Here is a 12371-nt window from a genome sequence, read left to right as displayed (position 1 = left end):
AGGGTTTCAGCTATAGAATCCCACTAGGTAGCTCTTGGTAAAAACGGCATAAAAGATCATCTTTGATGACCAATCATCCAACCCAGTTAAGTCTGTTCAATGAGATTGTTCAGTGTCGGAAGCATTTGGGAAAATTAGATTGACAATAGTACAATAATAATATTTCATGCATTTGCTATCATTTCCATTAGGATTCCAGCACTAATAACACTGCTGCTATCACCGTGGGTCACCTTGAGCAACCCTACAACAGATCTGTTCTTAAATGATAATAATACCTCGGCATCACAGCAACGTATCTCAAAATGCTTCACACAATGAATTTCCTTCAGAGTGGAATGACTGCCTGTCCAATTATACATTGCAGAATATTTCACGTCTTTTGTGGGCTCTTCTTACAAAGGCATTTTTCTTTACTCGGGAAGAATTGTAACTGAACTTTACTGACAGGTTTATACCATTGACAATTCATTTGACACTGGATATGTGCCATCCTGCAATAGTGTGGGAAATCAAAAAATACAGTGAATAACTTATTCCTACTGTGTAGGACGACAGATGGCACAATGGGCTAAGTGTTCGGCTGGCAACCGGAAGGTAGCTGGTTCGAATCCCGCTTGGAGTGCATACTGTCGTTGTGTCCTTGGGCAAGACACTTCACCCACCTTTGCCTGTGTGTGTCCTTAGGCAAGACACTTCACCCACCTTTGCCTGTGTGTGTGGATGTAATTATGTGAAGCACTTTGGGGTCAATGCAAGTTGACTAAAAATGTGCTATATAAATAAAGAAATTTAATTTAATTTTTTAATTTAGGAAGGAACTGCAGATGCTGGTTTAAACTGAAGATAGATTGGTTTACTTTGTAGGGTAACTGTCAAATCAGTATCAAGCCATCAGTATGAGCAAGAATAAGGATAGACACAAAATGCTGGAGTAACTCAGTGGGACAGGCAGCATCTCTGGAGAGAGGAATGGGTGACGTTTCGGGTCGAGACCCTCCTTCAGACTGATGGTCTCGACCCGAAACGTCCTGCTGAGTTACTCCAGCATTTTGTGTCTATCCTTATTCCTGCTCATGACTGATTGTTACCTTACAAAGTAAACCAATGTTTGAATTTAGTGTCAAATTCAGATTATCTGGTCATTATGGGATTATTGTCTGTGGGATATTTCAATGTGCACATTTCCTACATTACACCAGTTACAACACTTCAAAATGCTCTTTAACCCAGTAAAGCATTTTGGAACATTGAGGTCAAAGTCATGTTGATATTTCTTCATTGTTATTTGGAACAACTGTTGCTGAAACATCAAATCAACCGTATTTCTCCATTAGTTTAATGATATATTTCTCCATTATTCTCAACATTATTTTATTATCAACATTATTTTTAGTGAGGTACTCTTAACATCACACATGATTGTTAGTGCCAATTTATTATTCAAATTTTGGAATGGGATTAGAGGCTGCAGTTTTAGACTCTGGAATTGGACAAGAATGCTGCCAATTGAAGCCATTGTTGGGGCCAGTTATCACAAGCTGCATGGTCTGTTATACATTGATTGCTTACAATGATTTATTATCAGGGAAAATAGATTAAAAAGTAAGTAAACAAGCCATCATAATCTCTTTGGATAAATGAATCCTCCAGCATATTTGATCTTCATCACTTCCAACAACCAACCCATGCTGGGTCTGTTGCACGTCAGCGTAAATAGATCATATTATCAGGGGTAAAGAGGGAAACGAATTGGAAGAAAAATAATGATTTTTCTTCTGAATGTTCACTGAACTGATTATCATGGAATAATTAGCATTTAATAATAATAATAATAAATTTTATTTAATGGGCGCCTTTCAGACATCTCAAGGACACCTTACATAGTAATCGGAATAACATATAATCGGAATATAACAAGTAATAAAGACATCACAGAGACACAAATTAAAAACAGAATTCAATCCAAAAACAGAAAATCAAAAACACAGTGTGAAGAGAGAGCAGCGGCAGCCAAAGCGCGCCAGCGTCCACTCTCTCTTCACGGCAGCCATCTTGGACACAGACCCACAGGACTACAATTAGACAAAAAAAATCATCCCCCCACAGTGGATAGCACTGTGGAGGAAGGCACAATGTCCAGTCCCCACCCCATGTTCACCCCAAAGTCAGGCCTATTGAGGCCACCGCAATTGCCTCTACGGAGGCCCGATGTCCCTGGCCGTTCTCACCGGGTGGTCTTGCCCCGGCGTCGGGAGAGTCCTTTCGGCGGCTGGGCCACCTGGAACGGCCGCTTCCTGGTTGGAGCCAGCGGCTGCCGAAGCCGACAAGGCCGCGCCGGTTTGGGGACTAGCTTCAAAAGCTATAAAGTCATTATTCAAAATACAAATACAGTGCTGCCGCTAATTATTGGAAATAAGTTGAAGGAAAGAATCAATGAATGAAAGAGCACAAAGAAAAATATTATTTAAGAAATTTAAAAAATGTGATCTCAGCAGATGTCTAATGGAGTGTTTCTGATATCCAGGAGTGAAATTAAAGAGCTAACATTTATTACTATAGATTCATTGGGAACTCAGACATGGGAGTTCAATACTGCAGTTTTGATTCATTTGGGAGCTTAAGAAGCAAATTCAATAGCTTCATGTATGGATCCAAGCTCTTTGTTAGCTCACTGATGTAAAAAAGGATTTCAGTGCTGGGTTAAGTTTTAATCTTTATACAATGGTGTGAATGGAAGTACAACTATCGCATCCACCTGCTATGCTGACAAATGGCACTTTGATGGAAGTTTGTGATGATGAAAATTGAAGAATGTTTAACTGGAGAAAATATTCTCTTTTGCAGCCTTTACAGTGAGCCTTAACAATATGGAGGCACAGTGACACAGCAGTAGAGTTGTTGCCATACAGCACCAGAGACCCAGGATCAGCATCAGCAGTAGCTTGTTTCAGCAAGAACCCCATAATTAGCATTGCAGGCATGAAAGAGAGCTGTTCTGTCAATGGTACTGCTTTTCTGATGGCTACCAGGTCTGATTCATCACACAACCTGATAGTAAAGATACCAAGGTACTATTTCAAACAAGACTAAGGAGGCTATTCCCTGTCCCTTAGCCAATGTTTATCACCATTGGCAATTCTGATACAAATTATCATGTCATTACTACTTTGCTCTTTGTGCAAGTATACAGTTTACACATTGGCAGCTTGGTTTGGCAGCTTAAATTTAAAAAGTAATGAATTGGCTGCAAGGCCCTGGAACACTCTGAGAGGGAGGTGAGAGGTGTTATATAAATGCAAATCGCACTTTCTATTTTTAGCTGTTCCATTTTTTTCAATATTAATTGTCTATGTCAAGAAAGATCATTTGTTTGAATCAATTTTGGTAACTTGACATTTCATGGGATTTTAATAAAGCAGCTTACACTTTAATCTGCAGTCCATTTGAGACTTCAATTATGAATTAGCTCTGCTTTGATCCAATTGCTTCCTTTAATACTTTTACGTGAGGCTACATACGTCTGGTTTAATTTTATTCACCTGCTAAAATCCTGTCAGTTAAAAAGAAAGATCTTACATTATCTCAGAATTCTTTGCACAATAAAATTAATTAAATAAGATAAAGTAAAATAAAGTACATTAAAAAAATATTTTTGAACAAAAGTTCCTGAGAGTGGTACATGACTGTGGGAGCCATTTTGTACATAGCAAGGGCCCATAAACAGCAGAGAGTTGAACTTGTGGGTATCAGAAGAAATGAGGGATACTGGGAAAGTGCAGGAAATCGATGTTAAGTAGAAGATCAGCTATGATCCTACTGAATGGTGGAGCGGGCTCAAGGGGTTGAATGACCTACTCCTGTACTCTTTCTTATGGGACTGCTAGATGTGCACGTGCGCACATCAACACAGACTGAGTTTCACAGTGGGTTTTATGGAAGTTCATAAGTGATAGGAATAGAATTAGGCTGTTTGGCCCATCAGGTCTTCTCCACCAATCTATGATGCTGATGCATCTTTCCCTCTCAACCCCATTCTCCTGCCTTCTCCCCATAACCCCTGACACCCATACTAATCAAGAATCGTTGAATCTCAGCCTTAAAAATATCCATTGACTTGGCCTCCACAGCCTTCTGTGGCAATGAATTCCACAGATTCACCACCCTCTAAAGAAATTCCTCCTCATCCCCTTCCCAAAGATATGTTCTTTTATTCTGAGGCCATAGCCTCTGGTCCTAGACTGTCCCACTAGTGGAAATATGCTCTCCGCGTTAATTCTATCCAAGCCTCCTTACCTACTGTATTTGCAGTACCCAGTGGCCAACTCAAATGAGCTACATTGTATAAAAAGAAAGCTCCAAGACAAAACATTGGAAGGTACCATGACTCCTCAGAACTAGTTCCATCCTTTGTTGCCATGGCAAGATATCTCACTGATTCTGTTTCTAGCCAAATGCTGAATCCTAAACTCTCGACTACTGGTTGCTAAGATACAAACCCTGTAATGATGGCATGACAGCGTAATGGTTATGTTACTGAACTAATAACCTGGAAAATGCAAGGTCCCAGTAGCAGTTTGCAATTTTGAATTTGAATTCAATTTGAAGAAAAGGCAGTACAGTGAAAGTCCCCATGAAATCATCTACTCATTTGGTGAAGGGAATATGTAAAATTATGAGATAGATAGGGCAGACAGAACCTTTTTTTCTCAGGGTGAAAACATCAAAGACAAGAGGACATAGCTTTAAGGTGAGATGGGCAAGCTTTAAAGGAGATGGATGGAGCAATTTTTTTACAAAGAGAGTGGTGGGTGCCTGGAATGTGCTGCCAGGAGAGGTGATGGAGGCAACATCAAGATTGAGGAGATTAGTTATGTCAAGGAATACTCTTTTGAACTCTACACGTGTACATAATGACTGTATGATGACTGGATGTCCTGGAATGAAGAAGATTGCATAACGTGGTGAACACTGCCTAGTCCATCATGGGTACTGACCTCCCCGCCATCAAAGGAATCTACAGGAGTCACTGCCTCTAAAAGTCAGCCTACCCCACGACAGAAGGGGGAGGAGTTGTACAGTTTGAAATCCACAGGGGAAAAGGATCGCCTGTGGCATTCTGTGCTGCATCATGGTGGAACCAGTCTGTTGCTGAAGGTGTTCCTCAGGTTGACCAGTGTGTCATGGAGGGGGTGAGCTGCATTGTCCAAGATTGAACACTACAACCTCCAGATAAGCTCTAAACATTCCAAAGACCTGCGGATTGGTAGGTTAATAGGCTGCTGTAAATTTCCCTGCATGTGCAGGTGAGTGGTAGAAACTGGGGAGCAATTGAAGGGAATTAAAATGTGAATAATGTAGAATTAAAGTAAAAGGGTGCTTAATGAAATACATGGACTTGAAGAGTGCAGGGTCTGTTTCTCTGCTGTATCTGTGAATGGTCTCATTAAGTGGACAAACAGGTTCAAAGGGTGAAAAGGCTGATTCCTATGCCCAGGTACCTATGTGAACAGATGCCTGTTACATCCGTATAGAACATGGAGAAGTGCAGCACCCTATAAGATTCAGGATCAGATTCAACTTTAATTAACATTGTCAGTATACAATACAGAGACAACGAAATGCAGTTAGCATCTCCCTGGAAGAGCGACATAGAATATGATTTCAATAAATAAATCTATTTATATGCATACAGTCATAGTGTTTTTCCTGTGGGAGGAGTGTCCGGGGGGGGGGGGGGGGGGGTGGTGATTGGCAGTCACCGAGGTACATTGTTGAGTAGTGTGACAGCCGCAGGGAAGAAGCTGTTCCTGGACCTGCTGGTCCGGCAACGGAGAGACCTGTAGTGCCTTCCGGATGGTAGGAGGGTAAACAGTCCATGGTTGGGGTGAGAGCAATCCTTGGCGATGCTGAGCGCCCTTCGCAGACAACGCTTGCTTTGGACAGACTCAATGGAGGGGAGCGAGGAACCGGTGATGCATTGGGCAATTTTCACCACCCTCTGCAGTGCTTTCCGGTCGGAGACAGAGCAGTTGCCATACCATACTGTGATACAGTTGGTAAGGATGCTCTCGATGGTGCAGCGGTAGAAGTTCACCAGAATCTGAGGAGACAGATGGAGACAGGTGCTTCGGCACATCCTGTTTGTGTTGAATGCGATGCCAAAATAAACTAATCTCATCCGCTTGAAGATGATCCATATTGTGCTATTCTCTGCATATTTACATGCCTATCTTATAACCCTCTTAGACCTATCACATTTGCTTCCACCACCACCCCTGCAGTGCTTTCCAGGGACGTACCAATCTTTGTGTAAAAAAAATTCTCCCATACATCAATTTTCAAAATTTGCCCCTCTCATCTTAAAATTATTTTCGCTGGTCTTTGACATTTCCAACCTTATTTATGCCTCTCATAATTTTATAATTCCCTCACCAAATGACAAGGTGATTTCATGGGCAAAGTTTAAAGTAACATTTTAGAGGTTCGGTTCCAATGGTTATGTTAATTATCTACCCAAGCAGTACCATTGGATCATGGATGATCTGCTTCCAGTTCGGAACTGTATGTTCTCAGATGACTGATGAGGTCAATGTTGAAAATGCAGACCCTTCCACAGATGGAGCAGGTATCAGTCAATGGGGGTGAACGGATGGGAGAGTCGTTTGTAAGGTTGTATGTGCCTTCTGATACAAACATAAGATTTCTGTGTGCTCTCTATGTATGCCCATTATGATGTTGAGCATCATTTACCTGCATCAGGGCAGTAACTGCAGATGCTGGTTTTCACAAAAGGACACAAAATGCTGGAGTAACTCAGCAGGTCAGGCAGCATCTCTGCTGAAAAGGAATAGGTGAAGTTTCGGGTCGAGACTCTTCTTCAGACTGAGATTCAGGAGAGAGAGAAACTAGAGGTATGAAAGGATACAGAACAAATTGGAGATGGGACCAAAGACCCAGGAAAGATGGAGCCCACAATGGTCCATAATGTGAAACTAACAGGGCAACTAGGGTGGGAGAGGGAATGTAAGGGTTACTTGGAATGAGAGAAACCAATAGAGAATATGGATAGGTGATGTTTTGAGTCGGGAGCCTTTTTCCCGACACCTATCCATGTTCCCCAATGATGCTGCCTGACTCGCTGAGGTACTCCGGCACTTTGTGTCCTTTTGCATCCTCTCTGGTGTTGCTCCTGGCAACATGTTGCTGTGATACAATTACCATCTTGCCTGTATTCTGACAAGAGTACTACTTTTACACGGTCTGATCTATTGTTCTCTCGGTTATATCCCTCTCTCAGGATGCTGGATGTGAGAATGAATTAATGCTTCCACTATCGCCCCTGCAAACCGCCTGCCACTGCAACTTTCGGACAACCGACTCCCCACCAAAGATCCCCACTGTGATCGCCAGGGACTCTGAAGTAACTCCGGTTTGCAAAGTGGGTTGATATTCCTGGAGGGCGGCATTGCTGCAGATAGTGCTGCAATATATATATTTTTTTCTTCAACGTTTATATATATATACACACACACGCACAAATAAAGCGAACACTTCTCTTGCGGTCAGTATGACTAGTATATATGTATTGCTGTGGGAGAACGAGTAGGAGACTGCCCGCTTCTCTGAGGTTTGGCCGCAGTGCAGGTGCGACTGGGGAAGGAGGGAGGCGGCTCGGTTTTAAAGGGGCTGCCCTGCATTCCGCCTTCCTGCACAGTAGGTGTACTATAGTCACTTGCCGGATGCTCTCCTGCCAGCGCCTGGTCGAGGAAAGGGGGTGTGGGGTTGGACTGGTGCAAGCGAGCGGTGCTGATGCAAAGGTCGGGAGGACTTCTGCAAAGAGCCTTGGACCGGCATAGGTGTATTGCATGGATGGGTAAGTGACTGTAAGAGGATGTTGAAGAGGTGGGAGTTGTGAGCAGAAGGAGGTGAGGGGGCTGCAATGGGGGGGTAAGAACCCGGTTAGGGAAGTTAACGGTGGCGCAGCAAGACGACAGGGGGCCGTGACAGTGAGGGTGGGGCGGGTGGCGGTGCTGCTATCTCGCACTGCGGCTGCCCCGGTCCGGGACGCTGGTGCTGATGCAGCTGCTGCCGCAGCGAGAAGGCGGGAGCAGGGCCGCCAGGTCCCGCCCACGGCCACCGCAGCGCCACGCTGGTTGGCCGTTGCGCCGGTGATTGATGGCACGTTGAGCCAACCGGGAGTGGCCGTTGCGGGTCGGCGACGGGTCCCGCCTCCCCAGTTGCCCCATTCTTAAGCTGATAGGCTAGTTGACATTGATTGACGGTGCGGGTAGCCAATCGGGGCGGCGTGCGGTCAATGCGCGAGGGGCTGTTGACGGTTGGGGGCGGAGCGCGAGCGCCGGGGATCCAGAGCTCCAGGTGCGGAGCGAGGAGCTGCAAGCGGTCGCTGCACAACCCGCGCCCGTGGTAAGTGTAATGCCAAGGATGTCTAGCAACCCACTCACAGACATTAGCAATACCTTCCAAATGCACACGCTTAAAGCCGTTAGCAGCACTGCAACCTGTGAGGCTGGTGTCCCCTGCTCGTCCCATTCCAATCGCGCTGTTATCCGTTATTAAGTACCGCCTGAACACCCTTCAAAGTTGCATGCGGGATTAAAGCTGTAGGAAAATCTAGCCATCACCATGCCTTACTGTGAAGATGTAATTCCTTCCATTTAATCACTCTATCAAAAATGTAAAAGAGGCGGTGTCCCCAACCAAGGTGACGCTTGGGCTGTACGGTGCGGTGAATTTCACCAAATATTTCCGCCTTACTGCCACAATAATTAGCTATCATTCTTCCAGGTTTATAAATTGATTGGCACAATAATTAGCAATTTTTCTTCAACGTTTATAAATTAACTGCCATAATAATCAGCTATTTTTCTTCAAGGTGGATACATTGACTGCCACCATAATCAGTCCCCCCCCCCCCCAGGTTGATACATTGAGATGCACCTCGGGTGCGTGGAAAAGTACTCGATAATTAAAATATTTCAAAATCAGACTGCAAAACTGTAGCCGTGAGGACCTTGCAATTAATTGCATGTTTGTGTTATACATCTGTGTGATTTCTCACTCGGGAATGTGTCAGTTTATGATCCCACACAGTCTAAGGAGAGCGATTATCAACGGCAGAGTGGTCCACATATTAACAACTCTTACATTGGTGACACCGTGTGTGTAAAATTCTGGTTACTATTCCAAAACTTCATTTAAAAATGGGTGATGAATGTGCAAACTCTTTAAATTTTACACTAAGAATTTACTAAATAGTATGGTCAATATTTGTGATGGTTTATTTGACTTTTGTCGTGCCTTCTTGTTGGCATTGTATCTGTAGATGTCGTTATTCAGTGTGAAAGTTGGAGCAGTGTGTGGTCTTTATGAAACAATACAAAGATGGGGTCCTTAGGAAGCTGGTGATGATATTTATATCACTCAGAGTAGGCATCTGCTGGACATTTGCTGTTATCTACTCTGTTGTACTTCACCATCTAGAGCATACTTTAATGAATTGCTTCTTATGTCTTTTACTATCTTCCTGGAATATTTCTAAACTATCCCAGTTGCATGCAGCTAATTTCAAATAAGCATCATCGGGCCATTTGAATGGGTGAAGCCAAAGAGCTGATGATCGTCACACTTGCAATCTGCCTGCTATTGATAGTGGGACATTGGGTCCCACAGAATTATAGAATAACTCCCAATAATAGACCTTCAGTGCTAAGTTGCTATTAAATCAATATAGGGGAACTTCCATAAACTTGCACACCTGAAATTCCTGGAATACAATGAATAGGGAAAAATACATTTGGGCTTCGAAACCTTGTCCCCTATCCAAATAGTAAGTCAGGGTGACATTCTGGCTCAAGAGTTATGTTGGTGCCTCACAGCTCTGGGGACCTGGGTTCGATCCTGACCTTTGCAGTTTTAGGCATTTTATGCATATTCTACCCTGACTGGGCTGCATGTGTTTCCACTGGATGCTCTGAATTTACTACCATACCCAAAAGGCATGCTGGTTGATTGACTACTGTAAATTACCCCCAGGTGTAGGTAAGTAGCAAAAAGAATCAAGAGGGATTTGCTGGGCATGTGCGAGAGAATCATTTTCTGGGTGGGGTTGCAGCAAAAAAGGGAGGGAATAGGATTGATTGTTCTGCCGAGGCAGCATGGAGCTGACTGATCAAATGGACTCCTTTGTTTAATACATGCATCTGGTATACTATATACTCCATTGACTGAAAATTCAGGAGGCAATGAGAAAGTATAAACTGCTTAGCTGAGAAAAAAAAATTGGAGAAATGTATAAGTAATCATAATGGCAAACTTGTGATTTATTGAAGATTAAAGTTGATCTGGATCTGATAGCAAACCCTATTCATACCTACTAAGATTTGATGCTTGTTTAGTGTTTCTGCCAGAACTTTGGAGATGTGTGACATTGACACAGAACTGGGTGTGATTACTCATTTGAGAACTGGGACTTGGTGTGGTTGGGCCAAGCATGGTCATAGTCTCCTTTGGGACAACTATATTCCAGATAATTCAAATGACACTGGTTGTGCTTCCTCAGCAATAGGTTCAGGGTGGGTGAGAGCAAAGCATCAGCTGGGAGCTGTCTAGGGGTGTGGTGGGCTGGGGGTTGATAGCCGGAAGAATACATGTGAACCAGTGTAGACAGTTACTTGTCATCCACTACCCTACCATTTATGGGTCGCACCAGTCCCACAAGATCCTCATCTGCCTCCTGATACAGATATATTTGATATAAATAGAAACGATAGACACAAAATGCTGCAGTAACTTGGCGGGTCAGGCAGTATCTCTGAAGAAAAAGAATAGGTGCCATTCTGGGTCGAGACCCTTCAGACTGAGAGTCAGGGGAGAGGGAAACTAGAGGTAAGTGATATGAATATAGTTTGATGCCAGAGTTTACAACCAGAACCAAAGAAAGGGTATTTGTGATATTTAGAGACAAGAAGTTCAAACAGCTTCATTTAATTATTGTGATTTTTTTTCCCCCAAAAGTCAGCAATTTTTTAAAATCTATACTGATTTTCTTATTTCTTAATTCAGTATTTGAAATGTCTCAATTTGATTTAGTTCAATTAATTTTAAATTATCTCCGTGACTATTAATTGTTTGATTTCTTTTTATTGAAAAAGGAGAGTTATGAGACTTTGATTTCCCAGATCTCCCATGTTGTAAGTCAACGGTCTTAACTCCTGTTTAAGAGCAAATCCTTTCTACTCCTAAGCATCAACTTGTGTAAACCTTGATGGAAATAATGCACAAGTTTGTGCAGCAAAGGGAAATAGGGTCTCTCTAACGTATGTTTAATGAAGCAATTGCGGCTGATAAATCTCTAGTTTTCTATACAGTAATTAGGCATAATTGCTTAAAAGGGAGTCGTCAGTTAAATATTGGTCTCTTCTGACTGATTAAAAAGATAATTTTTCATGCAAATAGTTTGTTCCACATTCTTGTTATGTCCCACTGTGCCTCATAAGCAAAGATATGCCTTTTGAATGTAGTTGCATTATAATGTAGGATGCATGACAGCAAATTTTGTGCCAATAAGCTCCCACAAATGGCAATTGGATCAATAACCTTTAATAATGTTGATTGAAGAATATATGTTTTGCAGACACCAGAGAGAACTCTACTATCCTCTGTGGCATATTTTACCTCACATTTTTGCCAAAACTATTGGTGGAAGAATCCAATGTTTCTGCACTGTGTTGATGGGCAGAAACTAGAGAATAGAAAGACAAGATTGGGGTCATGGGAATCTTTTGTCCAACTGGAAAGGTGTGGTGGTTTTAGTGGGTAAGTCTTACTTTGTAAGTATAATATTGTTGTGTCTAATCACACATTTGGAGTGGTTACAGATGGCATAATTTGTTATTAAAAGGAAATTGGTTTTCATTATCATCTTTTATCTGTGCTTCCCTGAAGTTCTTTACAATAAAATGTGAACTGTATTTTGTGAACTGTATTATTATTGTAACACAGCCTGGGGCTTTAATGTACATAAACAGCAGCAAAAAAGTTGGATGTTGCCAAATGATTTTATTTGAGGGAGGGAGTCATATGACGTAAAGGAATATTCCTTTGCTTTTCTCGGAACATTGCTGTGAGATGGGCGGCACGGTGATGCAGGGGTAGAGTTGCTACCTTACAGCACCAGAGACCTGGGTTCAATCCTGACTATGGGTGCTGTCTGTATGGAGTTTGTATGTTCTCCCCATGACCTGCGTGTTTTCTCCGGGTGCTCCAGTTTCCTCCCACTCTCCAAAGACGTACAGGTTTGTAGATTAATTGGCTTGGTAAAATTGTAAATTATACCTAGTGTGTGTAGG

The 12371-nt window shown here is 42.6% G+C and overlaps 1 protein-coding gene across 2 annotated transcripts in view; it reads left to right on the top strand.

Moving 5' to 3' along the window:
• The first annotated feature begins 8360 nt into the window (after window positions 1–8360).
• The window catches only part of cntn1 (contactin 1), a 455514-nt gene continuing 451503 nt past the window's right edge, over window positions 8361–12371 (top strand). Inside the window, exon 1 of one of the 2 annotated variants that reach the window (XM_033037676.1) lies at window positions 8361–8427. The gene's annotated coding sequence lies outside the window, so the exon portion shown is untranslated. The remainder of the gene's footprint in view (window positions 8428–12371) is intronic. The other variant, XM_033037678.1, reaches the window with a different exon arrangement.

Source organism: Amblyraja radiata, chromosome 19 (assembly GCF_010909765.2).
Source record: "Amblyraja radiata isolate CabotCenter1 chromosome 19, sAmbRad1.1.pri, whole genome shotgun sequence".
In the NCBI taxonomy this organism is placed as follows: Eukaryota; Metazoa; Chordata; class Chondrichthyes; order Rajiformes; family Rajidae; genus Amblyraja; species Amblyraja radiata.
This window is presented reverse-complemented; position numbering and strand designations above follow the sequence as displayed.